Consider the following 19,349-nt stretch of genomic DNA (forward strand, 5'->3'; position numbering starts at 1 on the left):
CTGCGTTACCTTTCCTACAGTCTCAGGTTAGTTAGAGCCCTTCCTTATCAAGGCCTCTGAGTGCTTTTGTTATCCGATAAAGAGGTGACATTCAACATGAATTGTACTGTGCTGGAAAGTACAAGATTTATTTCCTCTCAAATCCAACATTTTGAATAGACTCTCTTAAAGCTAATAAGAAAGATCATTCTCGAGGCTGATACCAGGTTTTCCTCCCAGAACACAGATTTTCTTCAAAAATGTGGAACTTGCAGAAAGATATTGCAAAACGTAATGCCCTGATGGTTTGCTCATTACCGAAACCGTCATCCTGCTAAGGAAGTATAAACAGCTTGGTTTCAGGCTAATAAAGCAAAAGCAACTGACTTTGCATTGTGGGTGTAATGCAGCTTACCAGCAAAAAAGGTTTTATCATCTACTGTGGAGAAGAGAGAAAACAAGTCATTTGATTCATAAGGCAATATTCTGGAAGTATAAACTTTGTGGAAGTTAAAGCAAACCCTGGGTTTAGGCAAGTCTTTTAGTGCTGCTCAGAATATATTTCAATCATTGGTTTCTGAAGACCAAAAAATTTTCTTGCGCCTTTGTAGGGTTTTCTTCTTYTTCACCAGAAAAAACATGGGCCCAAACATACTACTGTTTTTTATCTCCAGGTCAAATGCCAGCCTCCAAAACGCAGCAGATCCTTTCCCACTCTCTCAGTTACATTTGTATCTATTCTTTTCCTGAATGCTGTGTGGTACCTTACCACGAGCTGAAGAAAGGAGGTAGACGTACTACCTCTATACGTTTCTATGGCGATTTGCCTTTGGTATGGAGAAACCAAATCACAGCACAAATTACATTTTTAGAATAGTGAAGGGAGGACAGAATTTTAAAAATAACCAGATGACAGTGTAAAAAACCCAAACTATAAACCTGGGTGAGGACGCATGACAAACTAATGGATTTTTGCCTTTTTTTACTGATGGAGCATGCCTCTGAAGCAGAAGGGAATKCTATAACAGAATAGAAAAGACTGGAAAAAGTACTCATTGCTCTTTTCCTCTCCTTTGAGAGGAGGGTGAATCCTTATACACCACACAGGTGTTGCTGTGTGGTGTATCCCCTCTCTTGCACTTAACCTAAATCTGYGCCTAAGGAGTGGTGACCCACAGTCTGTATCCTAATCTTGAAGACTCTTGCATATATTGAATCCMCTTCTGATCGTCTTTCATGTATTTAAGCAAATTAATTTAAATTTAAATCAATATCTCACCAGAAGAAAATATTTTTATAAATGCTYATTGTGTTTGTGGGACTCATCTGAAATATTAGTCTAAATGATCACATTTATTATATTTTCATAGCATTTTACTGCTCCTGAAATAAAAATCAGCTTAAATGTAGTTCTCAGTTTTCTGATCAGAGAAAAGGAACCTCTCTGAAATAAGTCCAAACACATTTGCAGCTTGCTCAACAGACTGCAGATTCCTGTCTAGAAGTTTTATTAATTTCTGTGTGTTGGAATATTTCACATTCTCCTTTGCTGATCAAGCTATTCTTTTGGATGCTAATTCAGATGGAAGCATCAGTGCTATAATATTTGCTGAGCAAATTCCAGATATGCTGATTAAAGCCAAAGAAAATTGTATGTCCTTTATGACCCAGTTAGATGGTCTCAATTTTTAARCTAAGTACCTTACCTGTGTGCCTATACAGTCTGTGAATGAACAGCTAATCACCTTGTTATTATTACACAGAAAGGCTGTAAATGAAGAGTAACAATTAAAACTTCTCCACTCCAAACCCTGCTGTGTATGCTTGCTTCCTCTTCCTCCTCTTCTTCCCTTGCCTGGCTAACGTGCTGGCTAAGCTCTGAAAACCCAGCTGGATTTAGCCCAGYAGATGAAGGGATATTGGCCGTGTAGGTCCGGCTTAGTCTTTTAGAGGCTTCAGCACCTTCAGACCCTGTGAGAGCTTTCCTGGTGAGCATTTGCAAAGGGTTTTAGGCAGCTTTAATGTCAGGCTAGCAATGAACAGGCTGTATGAGATATTAACTTACAGAATTAGAAGAACAGTGTTCCTCTATACACAGAAAGATTTAGCTTGTAGTCCATGAATGTAATCTGTGAATTGGGAAGGCAGCCAGGCTTGAGGATGAAGAACTGCATAGACATGCACCATCTAGAGATGCACCACAGAGAACTGTCCTCTTTCCAAATTTGGACCTGTGGTCTGTGCATTTTCAGGCAAATTACATCACTTTCTTAGATCTTCATTTCATCTTCTTTGGTTACATACTCTCTGAATCAGGGCTTGTTATTTTATTCCTGCAGCATCTAGCAGGGATCCCAGGGTGCAACTATGATAAATAGACAATATTATGAATAAAAATTTCTTTTTTTTTTATAGGAGCCTGCTTTTCTTTGAATGTACTTTTATTTATAATGAGGTTATTAACTGCACAACTTGTACTCATTTTCATCAATAGGTTGTTTTCAAATGGATTTGCCTATTTACAATTCATTAGTTAAAATAATGGCGTTGCATGGGCATAAAATGGGTTTAATGGAGTAGAGAGGAGGATCTGAAATGTTTATGAACCCTGTTTTCAGTATGGAATTTACTCATGTGCAAGAGCACAATGTGCCATTTATACATTATGATAATAAGTATGSTTTAAATTGTGATGCTTGTAGGTTCATGCTAACTTTTGCAACTTTTAAATTTTTGTTTTGCTTCACTAAGRTTTTAGGTTTGCATGTGCAATATCCAACAACATCATGTGCTGAAATATACTCACATTATCCTTGTTTRTGCGCATTTAAAAACTATGCTTTCCAGTTGCGGGACAAACTGCTCAGTCTGTCTGTAGAAGTATCTAGATTCCTTCTGGAATTATGATATAGCTCTCCAGTTTTTGTTTGCTTGATTTAAAGGCTGGTTTAAACGAATAACTGGCCACGATCAGGCAGAAGGGGTTTTTTTTACACAGTGAAGTCAGTTTTATATAATTAAGTTTCATGTATTACTCTTATTGGCTAGTCATAAATAGCACCTAGGATGCAGCTACATGGGGCTTTTCTTTCTTTCCCTTTCCTGGCCTGAATCTGTGCTTATGCCAACGAGCTCACTTCAGGTGGTAGGAAAACACCATGGGAATTTCACTTGATGAGAAAAGCTGCCTCTTGCCTCCCTAGCAGTGCTCAGTAGGCTCCCATCCTGKGAATGGCATAGGACACGTTGGTATCCAGGTGGTGGAGGAAATGCCGTTTTATTGCCCCAGCACTCCTTCGGTGATAGTCAGGCAAATGGCATTTCTCAGGCCTGCCTTACACGTTTTGGGTACCGTTCCACAAGGTGAAGAAGAGCTGATGTACCACTGATAACAATGTCCTTAAGGGTTTCCATACTTCTTTGACAGTTGCATGCTTCTGGTGAAACAACAGAATAATACCCTTTGCAGCTGACCTTTTTGCCTTCTAAATTTAGCAACCTGGAGGTCAGGAAGACCTGGAAAAGCTGTCAGGGTCTCTGAGAACACCCTCCCTCAGGGTTCAAGTCAAGTAGCTGACAAGCACTCAAGAGCATGTGATTTCATTTATTTGCATCTTAGCTCAAAAGTATGAAAAGAGAGAAGTTTAGAGTGTAGTGAGCTAGAAAAAACCTTCATTATTAACTGTGTCTCTTCCTAAAATAACTTCAACTTTTTGCGTAAGAAAAGGATGCCAAGTAGTCCCAAAATGCAAGCCAGTTCCTCAAAATATTCCAGTTCAGACTGGTACTATGAAAGCTGAATTATTCCATGGATTCAGAGTGGCAGATGGAAGTACCTTAGTGTAAGTGCTCAAAGACAGCTGTCTCCTGGTCTGTGCTGCGTAAACACAAACCACACAGCCCAGGTGACTACTGCAGGGATGTTGTATCCAGGTAACCAGACCCCTGAATTTGGTTCATCCTATTGTGATACCCCATTTATACAGATTAAATGAGCAGCATCTAAAGAGCACTACTGCAAGTTAGAGTCAATAACTGAATAGCCATTAACTGGCATATGTGAAGAATGATGCTTAGCAATCATCTCTGAATCTTGCTGAACAAGAGAAATCTATTTGTCTTGCGCATTCACATTATCAGTACTGTAACTGTTAAGAGGACCCCATCAGAAAATCAGAAAATAAGGCCTGTGGTCAAATCTGTCTTTGTCCTCTTTCTTTTAGGTTTATTCTGACATTATTTCTTGGTCAGTAATTCATGTACCCTCTTTCAGTTCACTGTGGATGGGCTCTCTTAGGATTTAAGAGCGCTCTCAGAATTGTGCTGACACTGTATTCATTTCTCTTATATTATCCAGTGGGGTTTTTAGTCCACAGAATATTCCRTCTTCAGGTCAAATTGTCAATAGTATTTGATAAATTAGTTTCTATGCTAGTTCAGATACTATATAGGAGCTGGCTCTGACTTTACCACATTCAGCTCAGAGATTCACTTTTCACTTTGTCTTTTGTTTAAAGAAAACGTGGCTCCTCACAGAGAGAGAAAATTTTGTACCTTTTAAAACTGGCCCAGCGATGCGTATGCAAGAAGTTTCCTATTGTTGGTTTCACAAATAAGTATGGCTCCAATTCCTGTTATACACCCGTTACACTGTTTTACATCTGGAAAAAACCTAGAATCTGCTTGACAAAGCTGATCTATTRTTACTTAGTTTTGCTAGTTGAACTGCTTGGTGAAATCTGGGTTCTTCTTGGAAGCTACATTTTCAAAAAGAGCTTCTAACCCTGTTGATCTAAAATGATCCTGCTGCAATTTTGCATATTTGTTTTTCAGCTTCAGAATGTGTTGGCTGTATCTGAGGTCCCATGCTCGCAAATGAATTTGCTAACAATAATTTCACAACATATTTGATGTATCCTTAAATGTTGATCGGCGCTTATGATACTGTATCTCGTCCTTGTACTCTTTTCTTGAAATGCCGTTCCCAGGGGATTCCTGCTCTGTTCTCCTTGTATCACTGGCTTTGAACTGTTATTCCCTGCATTTTTTTTTTAACTTTCAAATAAATGATGAGGTAAATTTCATGAATGTATTGATGAGCAGGATGTTGTTTGCTATAGTAGGTAAATATCTGATTGAAGCTGAGAATTGATGCACAGCACATGGTTAAATTCCTAGCTGGTGCTTGGCTTATGCGTTCCCTTGTCAGCACATTTTCATCTTTCCTGCAAGGCTTGTATATAATTTACAGGTACAAAAGGAGTAACAGTCACTTGCACTGCCCTGTAAGTTCCTGAATTACAGAGAGAATTTTTAAATTAARCTTACTGGAAATATCAGAGTGTAAGCAAAGCAGAAAGACGTAATTCCAAGATAGGAAGGCGATCATATGCCTCCATATGGTATGGAGACACCTAGAGACCACAGCCATCAGTCCTCTGGCTATTTCTCAAAGAAGACGTTTTGAGCTCTATTTATGTTCCTGTCATCGCCTTATGTGTATGCGGGCGAAATGGTTTATCTTTTCTTGCCTTGTGGCTCTGCAGTGGTGCTTGCCTCTGTTTATGAAGTGCTTAAAGTTCCTAAGGAGAAGGTGTTGTGGGTAAATCACCTCTTTATGTCCCTTCACCCGTGCTTGTCACATAATTCACCTGCGAGTTTTATGAGGAGCTTCTGGTTTTATTCTTGAGGAATGTTAGAAAGGGCCATTATTGGTCAATATGAATCTTTACCTAAATCATGCTGCAGGATGCTTTTTCAGTTCAAAGCAGTTTACTGAGAACATGTTTTGATGACAAGAATTCCAAAAACCAAAAAGGACAGGACTGCACCTAAAATCCTGACAAATAGGAAGAAAACTATAGAACTATATCCATATTAGCTCACGTTTGATAGTTACATGCTGCAGTTTCCTATCCTTCTATGCTACTGATTGAAAGCTGAGCAAATTTTTTGTCTCCTACAAAGAGGTAACTATGTTCATTGTATGCTGGCATTACATATTATCAAAAAGAGAATATTTTTGGTTTCTTTTTAGGCAGACTGTAATRTTCCTGGTTTGAGGAAGGTAATGTAAGTTCTAAGGTGACTATATATACACCTGATTTTTGTGATGTCTCTAAACACCTCAGTAAGGAGAGTTCACAGGAAATAATCAAATATAGAATAGAAATGCCTGACTGAAGAAATGCCATGCTTGTAGGGAAGACATCCATAAGAAGCATGAAAGGGACATGGTGAATCCTGTGTTCAGCTCAAATGTAGCTATAGAGGGGGGGGAAAGACTATCCTGGAGAACCTTTTTTCCTATATAAATGAAATTTATGTCTCGCTACAGTAAGGAACAGATTTACTGGGAAAACAATAAAGTGTGTTCTCTTGCAAGAAGTGTTCAGCCACTGCTCTTGGAGCACTATCCAGCTAGGTGGTGCCTGGAGGAAGGGGCTGATGGCAAGAGAATTTATGGAACGGCTTCTCCAGAGTGCTCGAGGCAGAGAGTCTACTCAAAGCTTGTAGCCATCTTTATTTCTCAAAGTAAAAAGTATGCTTTAAAAAGCATTTTTTTCTGCTCTCTATAAAATTATGTGTGTAAAGCATGTTGCATATAATAGTTACAGTTATGGTTGTGCTAGACAGAAAGGAAAGAATTAGCTGTTTTCTGACAAAGACAATTTTACAGCGCCTGGAATAAGGGTGATTTCAGCTCGGCGCAGAGAAACAAGGCACAGAAGCGAACTTCAGTCCGAGGGTGTAACTTTAACAAGGGGAGCCCCCTGCAGCACGCTGCCGGGAAACGTAGCGAGCTGTACGCGTGCCCGCGGCAGCGTTCAGCACCGGGCTCCTCAGCGGAGAGCGCGGGACCGGCGTGCCGCAGACAACCTCGGTCAACATCCCGTATATACAGGCTCTGGGCTTCCCTCGGCAGAAGCCACACCAGAAGGGTTGCAAACGCTGTGGTAGCTCCGTCTCTATATCAAAAGAGGCAAAAGAAGGCCCCAAACTGGTATTGCCGAGATCTTTCTTTTGCACAGTACCTATTTGAGTAAAAATAATGGACAAGAGGAGACGTTAAGGCCGGAGAGCAGGAAATGGTTTTCTTTGTTTTTTTCCACCTCTGCCCAGAACGGGTGGTGAGGTCACCAGGTTTGCTTCTCTGGAGCTGCATGTGTCCAGGGGCTGATGCTSTCTGTGTGTTACTCGGGTCTGCTGTGCTGCTCTACGGGACCGCCTGGGACGGAGCTGGCCCCGTCTGGGGCAGCGCTGGGTCGTGCTCGGCGGGTTCGGGCTGCCGGATGCGGCGGGCCAGGGACGGGGCAGCGAGCTGCTGGCCTTGCGGGGCTGATCTCCTGGGGCTGCTGGCCACCACGGGCTTCTCCGCCCTGGCTGGTCCTTTGGGGCACCTGCGTTTCTGCAGCTGTCCTCGCGTGGGGCCTTTTACGACTTTTCTGTATCCCCCCGTGCTGCAGATCTTTGCACGGAAGAAAAGATGTGCCAGTCTCACAGCAGAGCGAGTATTTCCGCAGGAGGTGTGGGTACTCTGTAAATGTAATATTCTATATTTCTAGATCTGTTCCCTAAAGGATACTGCTTTCCATAAAAAAAAAACTACTCACAAGTAGATTTACCACTAGCTTTACCAGTAGGTGAAATTAAAAGAAAAAAAATGGTTGTAGCTACAGGAAAACAACCTTTAAATATAATTCTTTCTAATACAGTGTGTGATAAGCACCTCTAGAGAAGGAGGAGAAAATTGATTTTCTCAGACTTTTTAGTGCAATATTCTTTTTTAGCTCGGATGATGGCTGTAAAAGGCTTCTCAAGGTTAATATGATTGAAGCTGTGAGGACACATAATAATCCATCAATTAATCTCAGTATCCAACAGCTGTGATGTGAAAAGCAGTTCATAGAGTTAAATAAAACAACAGATTCATTGGTTCTTTAAACATTAATGCAAAGACTTAGCTTAATGGCATCCTATCAGGCCCATGGGCACCTTATCAACCATAGTTTGCCTGCAGGGTCTACTTCATCATTTTTTCCAGAGATTAAGATCAAAAGGAGACAGTTATTCAGGCAGAATTGTTCCGTGCCTCAGCTACTCCCTAACTCTCATAGCATCAGAGCACATTATTTGTATTAGTTCAGTATATTAACCGAAATGGATAGAATCATCATATTCAGTAATGCTCATTTGCTCTCATGGCCTGGGGTCATTTGCCTGCTGATACAACCAGCTTTGTGAAATCTCTGAAGTACTCTGGGATCCATCCAGAGAAAAAACAGGAGGTGCTCTATGCATGCAGCCCATCTGCTTCTCTCAACCACCAAATGTATAGAGAGAATCAAATTTGAGGAAATGGTTATGGGAGAAGCACGCAGAGCAGGGAGTCATTAGATAGGATGCAAGTTCGCTGCGCAGAACTACCTAATCCTGCTCCAAAATATYCGCAGACTGCCAAGAAAAATGACTGTACTAATTGGCCCCCAAGGGCAAAAAAAGTGGATGACTGATTCTGTTTGTGATGCTATTAATTTCTCACCGTGCATTTTCTGATTATTCCACAAAAACAGAAAGAGCAACCTAGGATAGTAGAGTGTAATAGGGAAATAATCACAGTGCTGCTCTCGATCCTTCTAAGGATCAGAAGGATCTTAAACAAAAACATTACTCTTTTTGTTAAAAAGAAAAAAGAAAAAAGAAAAAAGAAAAGAAAAAGAAAAAAAGAAAAGGGTTACTTTACCTATATTAATTTTTCCTTACAGTTTAAATTGTATGTGATAGTCTATTCTAACTCCCTATACTAACTCCCTATAGTTTGCTGAATTTTACTAGAGGTTTTATGTAGTTGAAATATCCATACCTTATTGAGTACAATGAGAATTTTTCAACATGGAGAACATTATGTAAACAGTCCTTGCATGTGTAAAAAATACACAGTACAGGATAGAGTAATACTGGTGAAAGAGGTGAATTGTTTTATAGGTGGTTTAAGCAATGTAATCTAATTTTTAAGTATTAACTTTTACCTGGCCTTTGAAGCTTTCCTCAGAGGATTGGGAGGAGCTTATGTGTGTTTCTTTTATGCACAAAAGCCAAAAGCAGACAACTTCGTAAGAAAAAAAAAAAACCTTTGAAAGCTGCAACCCCATGGTTTCTTCAAGAATGGTGCTTTCCTTATCTTTTGAGGTCTGGCATATTAAAAGCRCTCAAAATTACTTATTGGTGGCTATGATGCCTTATAAGAAATTTCTAACTGGAAACCGTAACAGCTTGGTGCAAATGGTTAATTCAGAGTTCATCTTGTTCTTAAAATTCAGCAGCAACAATTTAAAATACCTGACTTTTGCCTCAAAAGATGAGTATATAATGTATTTCAGAGTTCTTTAATGTGAATGCAACTCTATTTTAAAGAAAAGGCTGGTATGCCAATGATATTTTTTTGTTCTGTAGAGTATTGGAGGTTGGCTGCAAGGAAGGAAAGACAAGAAAGGAAACATAATTCYAGTGAATAAAATCTGTTTACAGTGAAATTATAGCTGATAGCTTTGTGATAGTTAAAAAAATGTTTGCTTTCTAAGCACTGATTCAAAAGTTTAGGAACTCCTCCATCTCTGGCTTAGGAAGGACAGAACTTCTGCCGTTTTAGTGTTGGGATAAAAATATTTCCAGCCTCAAATCACCACTCATCTCTATTTCATAGCCATTTTAGCAACATGGTGGAACAACATGCAAGACACCTTACCTTCGTGTTGTCTTACAGCAGTTTGACAAGCCCATGAATGAAAAATGTATTTCTCTTAAATTTTGGTYCTTCATTTTCAGAAAAACTTGGGAAGTATTGTAAATACATCTCTATTTACGATGGAAAAATTCTGAGCACAGGCATGTATTCCAGACTACAGCCTAGCTTGTAGCTTACTGTTAGTCAGCTACAAATTAATCATGAAATGTTTGTAAATCTTTATTTCTAATCTGGTTGATTACACTGATAGCTTTAGAAGATTGACTTGTTCTGCAGTACTTTCTGTGTTCGTACAAAACCTTGCTTCACAAATCTCCCTGCATCGATGCCCCTGCCCTTTACGACCAGAATGATTTCTTTTCCTAGGAACCGTGCCAAGAAGACTGAACAGAGTATTGGAAATCTTGATGACCTCAGTGTGTGGAATTGTTCCAGCTCAGCTTTCCTGATTTGTTTATTGCAAACTGTAATTTACTTATGAGAAGAATATCAATTTTAAAATGCTGGTGAAAAAAGCCTCCAAACTTCGCATCATTTTCCATTTGCTTTTCACCAGCTCTTCACAAATCTGTGGGAGAGCTGCTTGGAGCCTGAACCTTTCAATTCAGCTTCTTCAATTATTCATAATACAATAACCCTGAAGGGCTAAAACAATGGGATTCCCTTGCTTGTGGAAAACAAAACTTCCAGCTGAATTTAATATTAAAAGCACTCACAAGTTATTACTTAGTGGAGCTGGCAGGGGGAAATCACCATTCAGACACCTACACTGATCAATAAAATAGCAGAAACAGAACATATAAGCACTGGGTCATTATCAGTTGCTCTTTATGAAACTATAAATTGACTCAGTCCCCTGAAAGTAGTTGTTGCCAGCAATCCTGAGTCACAACATTCATGCATTAAACAAAACAGGGTGGCTACTTTATTTAGCTGCTTTAAAAATCCTTCTTTGTAGCAAGGCTTTAAATAAAAAGGATCTTTAATGTTTTAATACTGAAATGTCACAGAAGATTTTGCTTTTTAAAGAAAACCTATGTGATAATTTTAAGAGAGCCCGTATGGACTTATATCACAAAACATTTATGGATACGAGTTAAGACAGTTGATTGCAATTCCTGCTGCTAGAAGCACTCCTCCTAGCTGATTCCAAAGCTTTGATGCTCTGCTTGCTTGTGCAAAGCTTCTGCACTYGTCTATAGCTCCTGTTTGACACAGAAAAAGTATACCTGTACATATATTACAGACTTTGTTGGCATAAAATCTTTACCAAAGGTATTATAAGCATTCTCACTAATTTACCGTCCTTTGAGAAATCAGATGATCTAAGCAGTATTTATGTAATTAGTAGTCATGAAAACAGTGTTAAAAAAAAAAAGAGGAATCTCCTAGCACTGTACAAAGCATTTAAGGGACACTGTATTACCCGTAATGTATTTTTATCTTTATTTTTTAATAACATCTGCCCAATGCTTCATCCAAGTGTAGCAGAGAAAGAATGAGGCTATTAAAGCAGAGAGAATGAGGCAAGCAGCAGGAAAATGACTGAAGAGAAGGGCAAGAGAAGACTAAATGAAAGAGCCATTCATCAAGAGTAAGAATTGCCAGGATTCATGCTTCAGAGAACAATTTACTTTTGTGTCCTGGYCCTAACGGAATAGCACAGAGGTGGTGTCTGCTGGCTCAGGAGAAAAGTCCCTTCCCTATGTGGGCTTTCTCTATGCAGGTTCTTGTGTRCTCTGTAGACTGTTTCACACTGTCTAGGTCTTGGGGACAGATGCCACCGCAGTGTGCATAATGAACCAGGGAGAAATCACATTCTGTGAGCTCTGAAGTCATTAATTATGAAATATATTTGTTACCTTGTTGGAATAAACACAGAGGGGGGGACAAATGGAGGGAGGTTTTCACGATCCCTTAAGACTAAAACAAAAACAAACAGAAACATATAGTACTGTGAAAGTATATGCAAAATATGAAAATGAGAATGAACTGAGTGCTGTTGTCCAGCTAATGGAAAATACTGAGTTACAAACCTTTTTTTTTTCCTTTGTTCATTTTAAAATAGCTTTTAGAAGCTTTTAGTCAGTTAGTCTCTAAGCTATGACATTACACCTTAAGATAGTGACAAAAGCAATATGTCAAATTGTAGGTCTTGAGGGCCAGAGCCCAAAGAGCCTCCTAGATCAGCCGGAGATCCAAAAGCCCCTAGATTTGACTCTGATATTCTGTGCAATACTGGATTTAGGTTTGTTTTTGGTGTAAATGGTCACAGAAGGGAATCACTTTGGAGCCACAGCTGGAAGACAGCCAGTCAAGGTATGTCTAGCAGAGATAACAGTTTACTGTCAGCAGCAGACCTACCTGAGTAATCAGTCCCATCGTTGCTGCAGTCRTGGCAGGACAAGCATAGGACTGGCCACCCAAAGGACAGGGAGCACATAGGACAGTCTGACAATTTTTCATTTAACCAGCAACTGGCAATGCCTGGTGACTGTGAAAGAAAGTTCTTTCTTTACCTCCTGCAAAGGGAGAGAGTGTATCGCAGAAAATAGTAAAGCTTTGAAGTAAAGGTGAATGTCTGAAGTCAGTAGCAGGGCAGGCCAGTTTAAATGCTTAAATCTTTGCTGGGATGTAAACCTTATTCTTCCTCTTTCTATCAGCATTGAACAATGTCACAGATATAGCTTTGCAGCCAAGRGTTTTTTTTTAGGCTTGAAAGCTGTAAAATTCAGGAGGCCACAGGAAACCTGTTTGAGTTCCTCACCTAACAAATGTATTATTAAATTCTRTGATTTTGGCAAAGTGCTGCTAACTCGTTTCCAAATCATCTGGGTAAGCTGAAAAAAAATGATACAAAAAAAATGTAACCAGAAGAAGAACATGACTTTTTATTCTGAAATTTGACAATACTTTTTGACATGATTTCCCAATGGACAAGCAACACTTTCTAATACACAGTAAATGATACAGATGCTATGGACCTTTATCTTTCAAGATTCCCAGGTAAAACATGAACCCAAATCTGTTTTGCATGGCAAACACCTCACACTCATGTCATCTGCTAGGAAAAAAAATATAACAGAAAAGGCCTTAGAAAACCTGGTGTTTACTTGCTAGAAGATAAGAACAAAGGCAGCAATGCTTAAAGGTAATTCAGGTGATATTACAGATATTAAGACTCATTTGTACTGATCATCTGGTATTAGCAACCTCAGGGCAATCTTAATATTATAGAAGTTTTCAATCATCTGAGCCATTTGTTGCCTGGTGAAATCCAGATATTAAGATTAAATGCCAAACTGAAAAAARAATATGTGATACATTGCACCCCCTTTGAATTTCCAAAAACAACATAAAGATTCTCTGGGGAAGCCTTATATACCAGCAGACACTGCTCTGACTGATAGGCAGTGTCTACAGAGACTTTATCACTCTCAAAAATCAAGACTTCAGTTGTCATTAACATTGCTAGTATTGTTAAATGGAGTTCTGCAAACAGAAAGGGACCAAAGGCAGTCACATCAAAGATCATACAATGTTCAGAAAACTCTGAACCAGTCAATTAACAAGAGACAAGAGAGCTATATAAGCCTAGATCAAAAGTAACAAATTGCAATCTCTAGACKTAATTAGCTAAGCTGTGGTGGGATTTCTTTAATAACTGCTGTKACATCTTCTTACAGCATCAGAAACTTGCCTCCTCTTGACTGCCTTTAATATGCTTTCTATTCTCTAGACTTGCTAATTGACAGTAAAAATGCAAAGGAAGGGGATAAAGACGACTGTTTTGCAGTCAGTGGCATAAGAGTAAGTAATAGTGTCATGTATGCATCCTGTAATGCAGAGGTATTTCTGTTTTAAATACAAGGCCTTACTATTTCTSTGTTGGATGTGATTTTTTTAAGGAAAAACAGATTACACATACAGTTTTCTCTTCTTGTAGTCCAGGACTTACCAACTAGAATTTTGTAGATCTCAAGGCCGCGGTGGGTATTGTATAACACCAGCCCTTTAATACTMTTCATTTTAGAAATAATGTCTTTAATCCTAGGTGTTATAGAATAAAACCTAGAGATGCTGTCTAAGCTGTCTAATATCCATCTGCTCCTGGGAGTTACGATGTCCCCAGAACTGTCTTTCTGAAAGCGAAAAATCCCCTTAGCGGTTACCTTAGTATAACTGGAGCTCAGCCTCCCCGAGCTCTCTCCGACAATAGGATCCTCCCTTTAATACCTCTCCTTCCATTGCTTTAGGCTAACAAATTCATACTAGAAAGTATGAACTAGCTTCAAGAAGACTGGCTCAAACACCTTCTCTACGAGCAATGCTGTAGGCTACAGTCTGTGCGCCACAACGGGAGGTTTCACGTCTCAGTCTCCCAGCTGATGTTCACAGCCCAGAGTGTGGGCTCAGAGAACTAGGGCTAGTGACCATCCCACCGCACGGCCTGTTTGCTGTGGAGATTGTCTGTGGGCAGGGAAGTCAGAGCCTTCTGAGCATTTCTCCCACTTGCACAAGACCTCTGTCCCACTGTCCTCAGACAAACCCTGGGTCAGTCTTCAGAAAGTTTCTCCTGTGTAGAAGACATAACTGAAAGATTTGGTGTCCATTTACTCCCAGTACCTGTAGACACAATGTGATTTAGTTTAACATGATAAAATAGGATCTAGCCCTATGGACTGTGTTCTGCAAAACATCTGTGTTGTTACCAGCTGGATCAGAAGTGTAGGAGCCTGGACACTTCCCTCAAGCTGACAGTGCTTCTAAGGAGAGTCCAGAGGAATATTTCCTACACTGCGGATTACACTGATGGCATAAAGTAATTGGTTTTCAGGAGTCTCCTACTGTACTCAGGATGTCCTTGATCAGTGCAACCTACAATAATCTTATGAAAATACAAATGTTTCACCCATAATAGATATCTTTCCTCATTCCTCATTTCTGCATAAAGAGATGATGTAATTCCACCTTCACTTCTAGTCCCTCAACTACCCTTTCTCAGCCTAAGCTTTATGACCTAAGAATTTAGGCCATTGTAGTCYATTATAGTACTGTGTCCTGTTTTATAGATCTTAACGTTCTCTGAATATACTTTGCTGCAACAAATAAGAAATGCTGAAACCTCAGGACTCTGAGCTAGAACTACTTTTTAATTCAGAAAAAAAATAGAAAGATCCATTAATAAAAATCCTTCATTTTGTAGCAACAGCACTGTGAGCAGTTTCCATGGAAACATCACTTGCAGTAGCAGAAAGTGTTCATTTTACAATTAAATTATAGGAGGTAGTTAAATTTTTAATCAAACACACATTAGAGCATGGAGAATTCCCAGCCAAGCACCTCACACTGTTAAAAATAAAAAGTACTGCAGTATCCACACAGTAATGTCTGGAATAATGTGCAGAGAGAGGGGATCTACGGGTGAAACTGAAAGAGCATATGCAGTTTCCACTAGCGAAAGACCCAAATATTTGGTTCCCATATAGCAAGGGTTGAGCAGTGGCTAGGACTGGATCATGCTTGTAGTCCAACCTCAAATGCACTCTTTGGCTTATTAGTCATCAGTATACATGTAGGATGTGGTGACTGCACTGTTTTGCAATTATTTGGGTATGGGGTAGCAATGTTAARTAAGTCCTAACCCTGAGGGTCCGGCTACACCATGGTTACTGCCATGCCACCCTTACTTAACAGAGCTCATGCACATTTGACGATATTGCTTACAATTAGCTCCTGCACGTGTTGTAGTCCAGGCACAAGCAACTCTGCACAGGATAGGAAAAAAAAAAAANAAAAAAAAAAAAAAAAAAAAAAAAAAAAAAAAAAAAAAAAAAAAAAAAAGATGCCTTGAAAGTTAGGTAATTTGGGCAATTGTCCTGCATGTAGGACTTTATGTTGCTGCTGTTGATACCGTTGCTAGCTATTTTAGATTAAGTTTAGGCTTATATGTCCTAAAACAGTATAGAGACMCACTAGTAACTTCTATGAAGAGAAAGAGACAAGCAGCAAGAGAAGCTACAAGAAAAGGGAAACCTGAAAAATGTTTTGGCAAAGTTCTGACCTGTAGAGTCAAGCTGTCTCTCCACTGGTTCTAACACTTTGTATATATTTACATCCCTACAACATGCTGGCCAGGAAGGAATTTGGATTGAGTGCTGTTTTATTCACATCATGACATATTTAGCAATTCCATGAGCTGGGTAGTGYGAAGGAGTGATCCAGCTTGGGGGTTGAAAGGTGACTGTGATTCTGCTGAGTCCACCAACCCGGAATACCAGAAAAAAGTCATAATTGTGTCTCTAGAGATTGCAGTGAATCTGTGCAGCAGATTCAGTATCTGTCCTCTTTTTCCACTGTAAACTGTAGCATTACAATTCTYAGTATCAAATGCAACAGTTTTTGCTTCAACCATACGTCTAGGTATTGSTAACTAATTTGCAAAATGACGCCACAGCAGTCTTGTATAGGTGAGATATGAATCCTGTGAAGAATGTGAATGGTCATTAGGACTCCATTGCAGAAAGACATTTCCCTAACTCACGCTAATGAGTCCAAGCCTCATGGCTTCCTACTGGTTAACTGGGAATTATGCGCAGAGGCTTAAAATCAACAGATATTTGCAAGAAGAAAGTGGAGTTCAAATTCACTTATGAAACTATGTGTAAGTTTTAGTCTTTGAAACTTTGAAACTACTCTAGAAAACAAGATCTTCCCAAGACCTRAAGATGCAAGCTTCAGCCACATTTTGAATACATGAAGTCACAGTAAGTACTGTAAGCTTTGTGCCACTACAGAAAGACGATTTCTATGCTCAGTGCAGAGCCRGCTGTAAGGATATGGCCATAGCTATGCAAAATGTTGCATCAGGCTTACCAAACGGCCACACTTCTCTGCACATGGGAAAAACTGATGCAGGCTATGCCTTCTTTTCATGTTCCAGAGAAACTTTGTTTCTAGATTAAGTTATGATTGCTTCAAGGCTGATCTCACYTATCCAGAGGATGTTACTCAGTGAGATCAATGAACTTCAGAGATACTACATTCTGTGTGATTTTTTGTTTTACATCCCATTTTTTGGAACTATGGATGGAATGRAGATTGAATGAGATTTCTGGATTTTGACCATTCCTTAGTACCTTGCAGCTGCTTAGGTAACATGCAGAGAGGAAATTGACTTTGTAAGTAATAGCATTTCCTAAAGAGACCATTTGTCTTCTTACTAACAAGATACTCGGATCCCCCAAGAACATGCGCTATTACTGTTAGTAGTTGTTAGGGGACACTGAACAAACATTTACAACAGTCTGAAATGAATAAGACAGGACTTATGTTAAACAAATGCCCAATTTCTTCTCATTAGGAAACACTACAGTAATCAAAAGAGTCCAGCTTAAACGTTGTCTCGTATTGCTACTATGCTGGAAATGGCCCCATGGGGAGGAGAGGGAAAGTGCTGGAGAAACAGGACAAAGGCAAAAGACAACTGTGATTGCAGTTCTACCACTTTCCTCAAACTTTCTGAAAATAAGATGGAAAAGAAAACAAAACTTGCCTAGGTATGTAAAAGAAAATTGAGAAATGAATTTACCGAYTGCTGAAGGCAAGAAACATCATGTTTGCATTGTAAAGGGGCAGCAGTATGAAACTTCGCAGCCTGACATCCCAGRCTGGGGATTAGCAAAGGAGGATAAGGAGGTCCTAGTCCTGTGGGATTTTGTACCCTTATGTCTATATGTGAAGTACAGAGAAAACTTTGTAAAAAAAATTACTTCTCCTTTCTTTTTCTTTTTTTTTTTTTTAATCCTAGAGAAGAAGAAATTAAAGCCTTTTTCTCCTGTTTTCTCTTAAGGGAAGTCTGTCCCTGAATAGTTCATGAAGTATGTCAGGATCTACCATGATTTGTGCCTTGCCAGTGGAAGTTTTATGCAGCTGATGAAGTAAAAAGTCAATGGAAGCCTATTAACTTTTCGAACTGTGTAATCCTCAGTGGAGTATACCGCTAATGGAAAAGTCATGGAACCGTGGGAGCAGTCGGGTTGGAAGTGGGGAGCTGGTGACCTCAACAGCAAAGAAGGCATGTGAGGTACGAGATAAAACCCACATTTGATCATGAGCAAGTGGCTTATGCATCAGGGAATTATCAGTATGCTACCCTGGAGGAAAAAAGAAAAGCTGTAGCCCAGGATTTCTTCATTCCTTCCTCACTGGAAGCATCAGAAACTAAGTGGTACTTCGTATTCCTCAGWATGTTTCCAGTAGTTACTAAAACCTCTTTGATTTTTGTCACAGCTCACACATTTGATTGACAAATTAGAAACATCAGATCACTGTCAGATACTCATAAATCATTTGATTTGGTGCCTTGCAATGCATGACAAGTACAGTGTTTCAGCTAAGTTTTCTGCAAGGGGAAATGTGTGGTACAAACCAGAACAGATGGCCATCCAGCCTATACATTTTTCACCTGAAGAGCAAAAATAAATAGTTTCAATGGGAACCAGAAGCTGAAACTAACTTATTCCTGTAGAGTATAAAATTAATTTCTTCTAAGTATGACACCTATGAACACATATGGGAGGGTTTGAATTCTCTCTTGAATTCTATAGCTCACTTCCAAAACCCTACTGATGATCATTTTCCATTCCATTCTATATAAGTTATGAAAATAAAAGCATGCAACACATAGGGGATTTTTTTTATTATTATTTGCCTTGAATGAGAATGCAAATCTTCCCTAAAGCTTGTGAAAGTTGTAAAAAGTACATTAACTAGAGAACATTTATAGATTTTAATAAACTTCTCTTATCTGCAAGAATCATCACCTTCCAYGGTACTAAATCTGAAAAGAAGCAATTCTGTAAAATAATCAAAGACTTTTATTCTTTAACCTAGAATTATAGGGACTTCATTTAAACTAAGAGGAGGAAAAATGCTGACAGGAGCATATCATATAATCATAGAATCAGTAAGGTTGGAAGGGACCTCTGGAGATCATCTAGTCCAACCCCCCTGCTCAGCAGGGTCACCTACAGCATGTTAGACAGGGTTGCATCCAGGCGGGCCTTGAATATCTCCAGAGAAGGAGACTCCACAACCTCTCTGGGCAACCTGTTCCAGTGCTCCGTCACTCTCACAGGGAAGAAATTCCCCCTCACGCTCAGGCGGAACTGCCTGTGCTTCAATTTCTGCCCATTGCCTCTTGTCCTGTCACACGGGACAACTGAAAAGAGTTTGTCCCTGTCCGCTTGACACCCTCCCTTCAGGTACTTATGAAATCCATTTAGCACAATCTCTCCAAATTCAGTGATGAACACCAGATAATCAATCTAATCTCAGTTTCAGAGTAATTTGATTCACAAAAATCACTCAAAATATCAATAATTTATTTTAGTGTCGACAGCTGCCTTTCATGTTATCATAATGGCTGAATGTAGTTTCTGCCCATAATTCCTTGGAATCCCATTCTGGACTCCTGGAATCAGGAATAATATTTATTTGAATAACGAAATAGGCAGAGTATCTCACAGAAAGGCACGTGAAGAGTAACACAGAAGRGTTAAAGATATCTGTGCTCACATTACCTGGAAAACTTAGTCTGGAAATTGCAAATTTCCTGAAGCTA

Source organism: Rhea americana, unplaced genomic scaffold (genome assembly GCF_003343005.1).
Source record: "Rhea americana isolate MKP2758 unplaced genomic scaffold, rheAme1 scaffold_44, whole genome shotgun sequence".
NCBI classification, from domain to species: Eukaryota; Metazoa; Chordata; class Aves; order Rheiformes; family Rheidae; genus Rhea; species Rhea americana.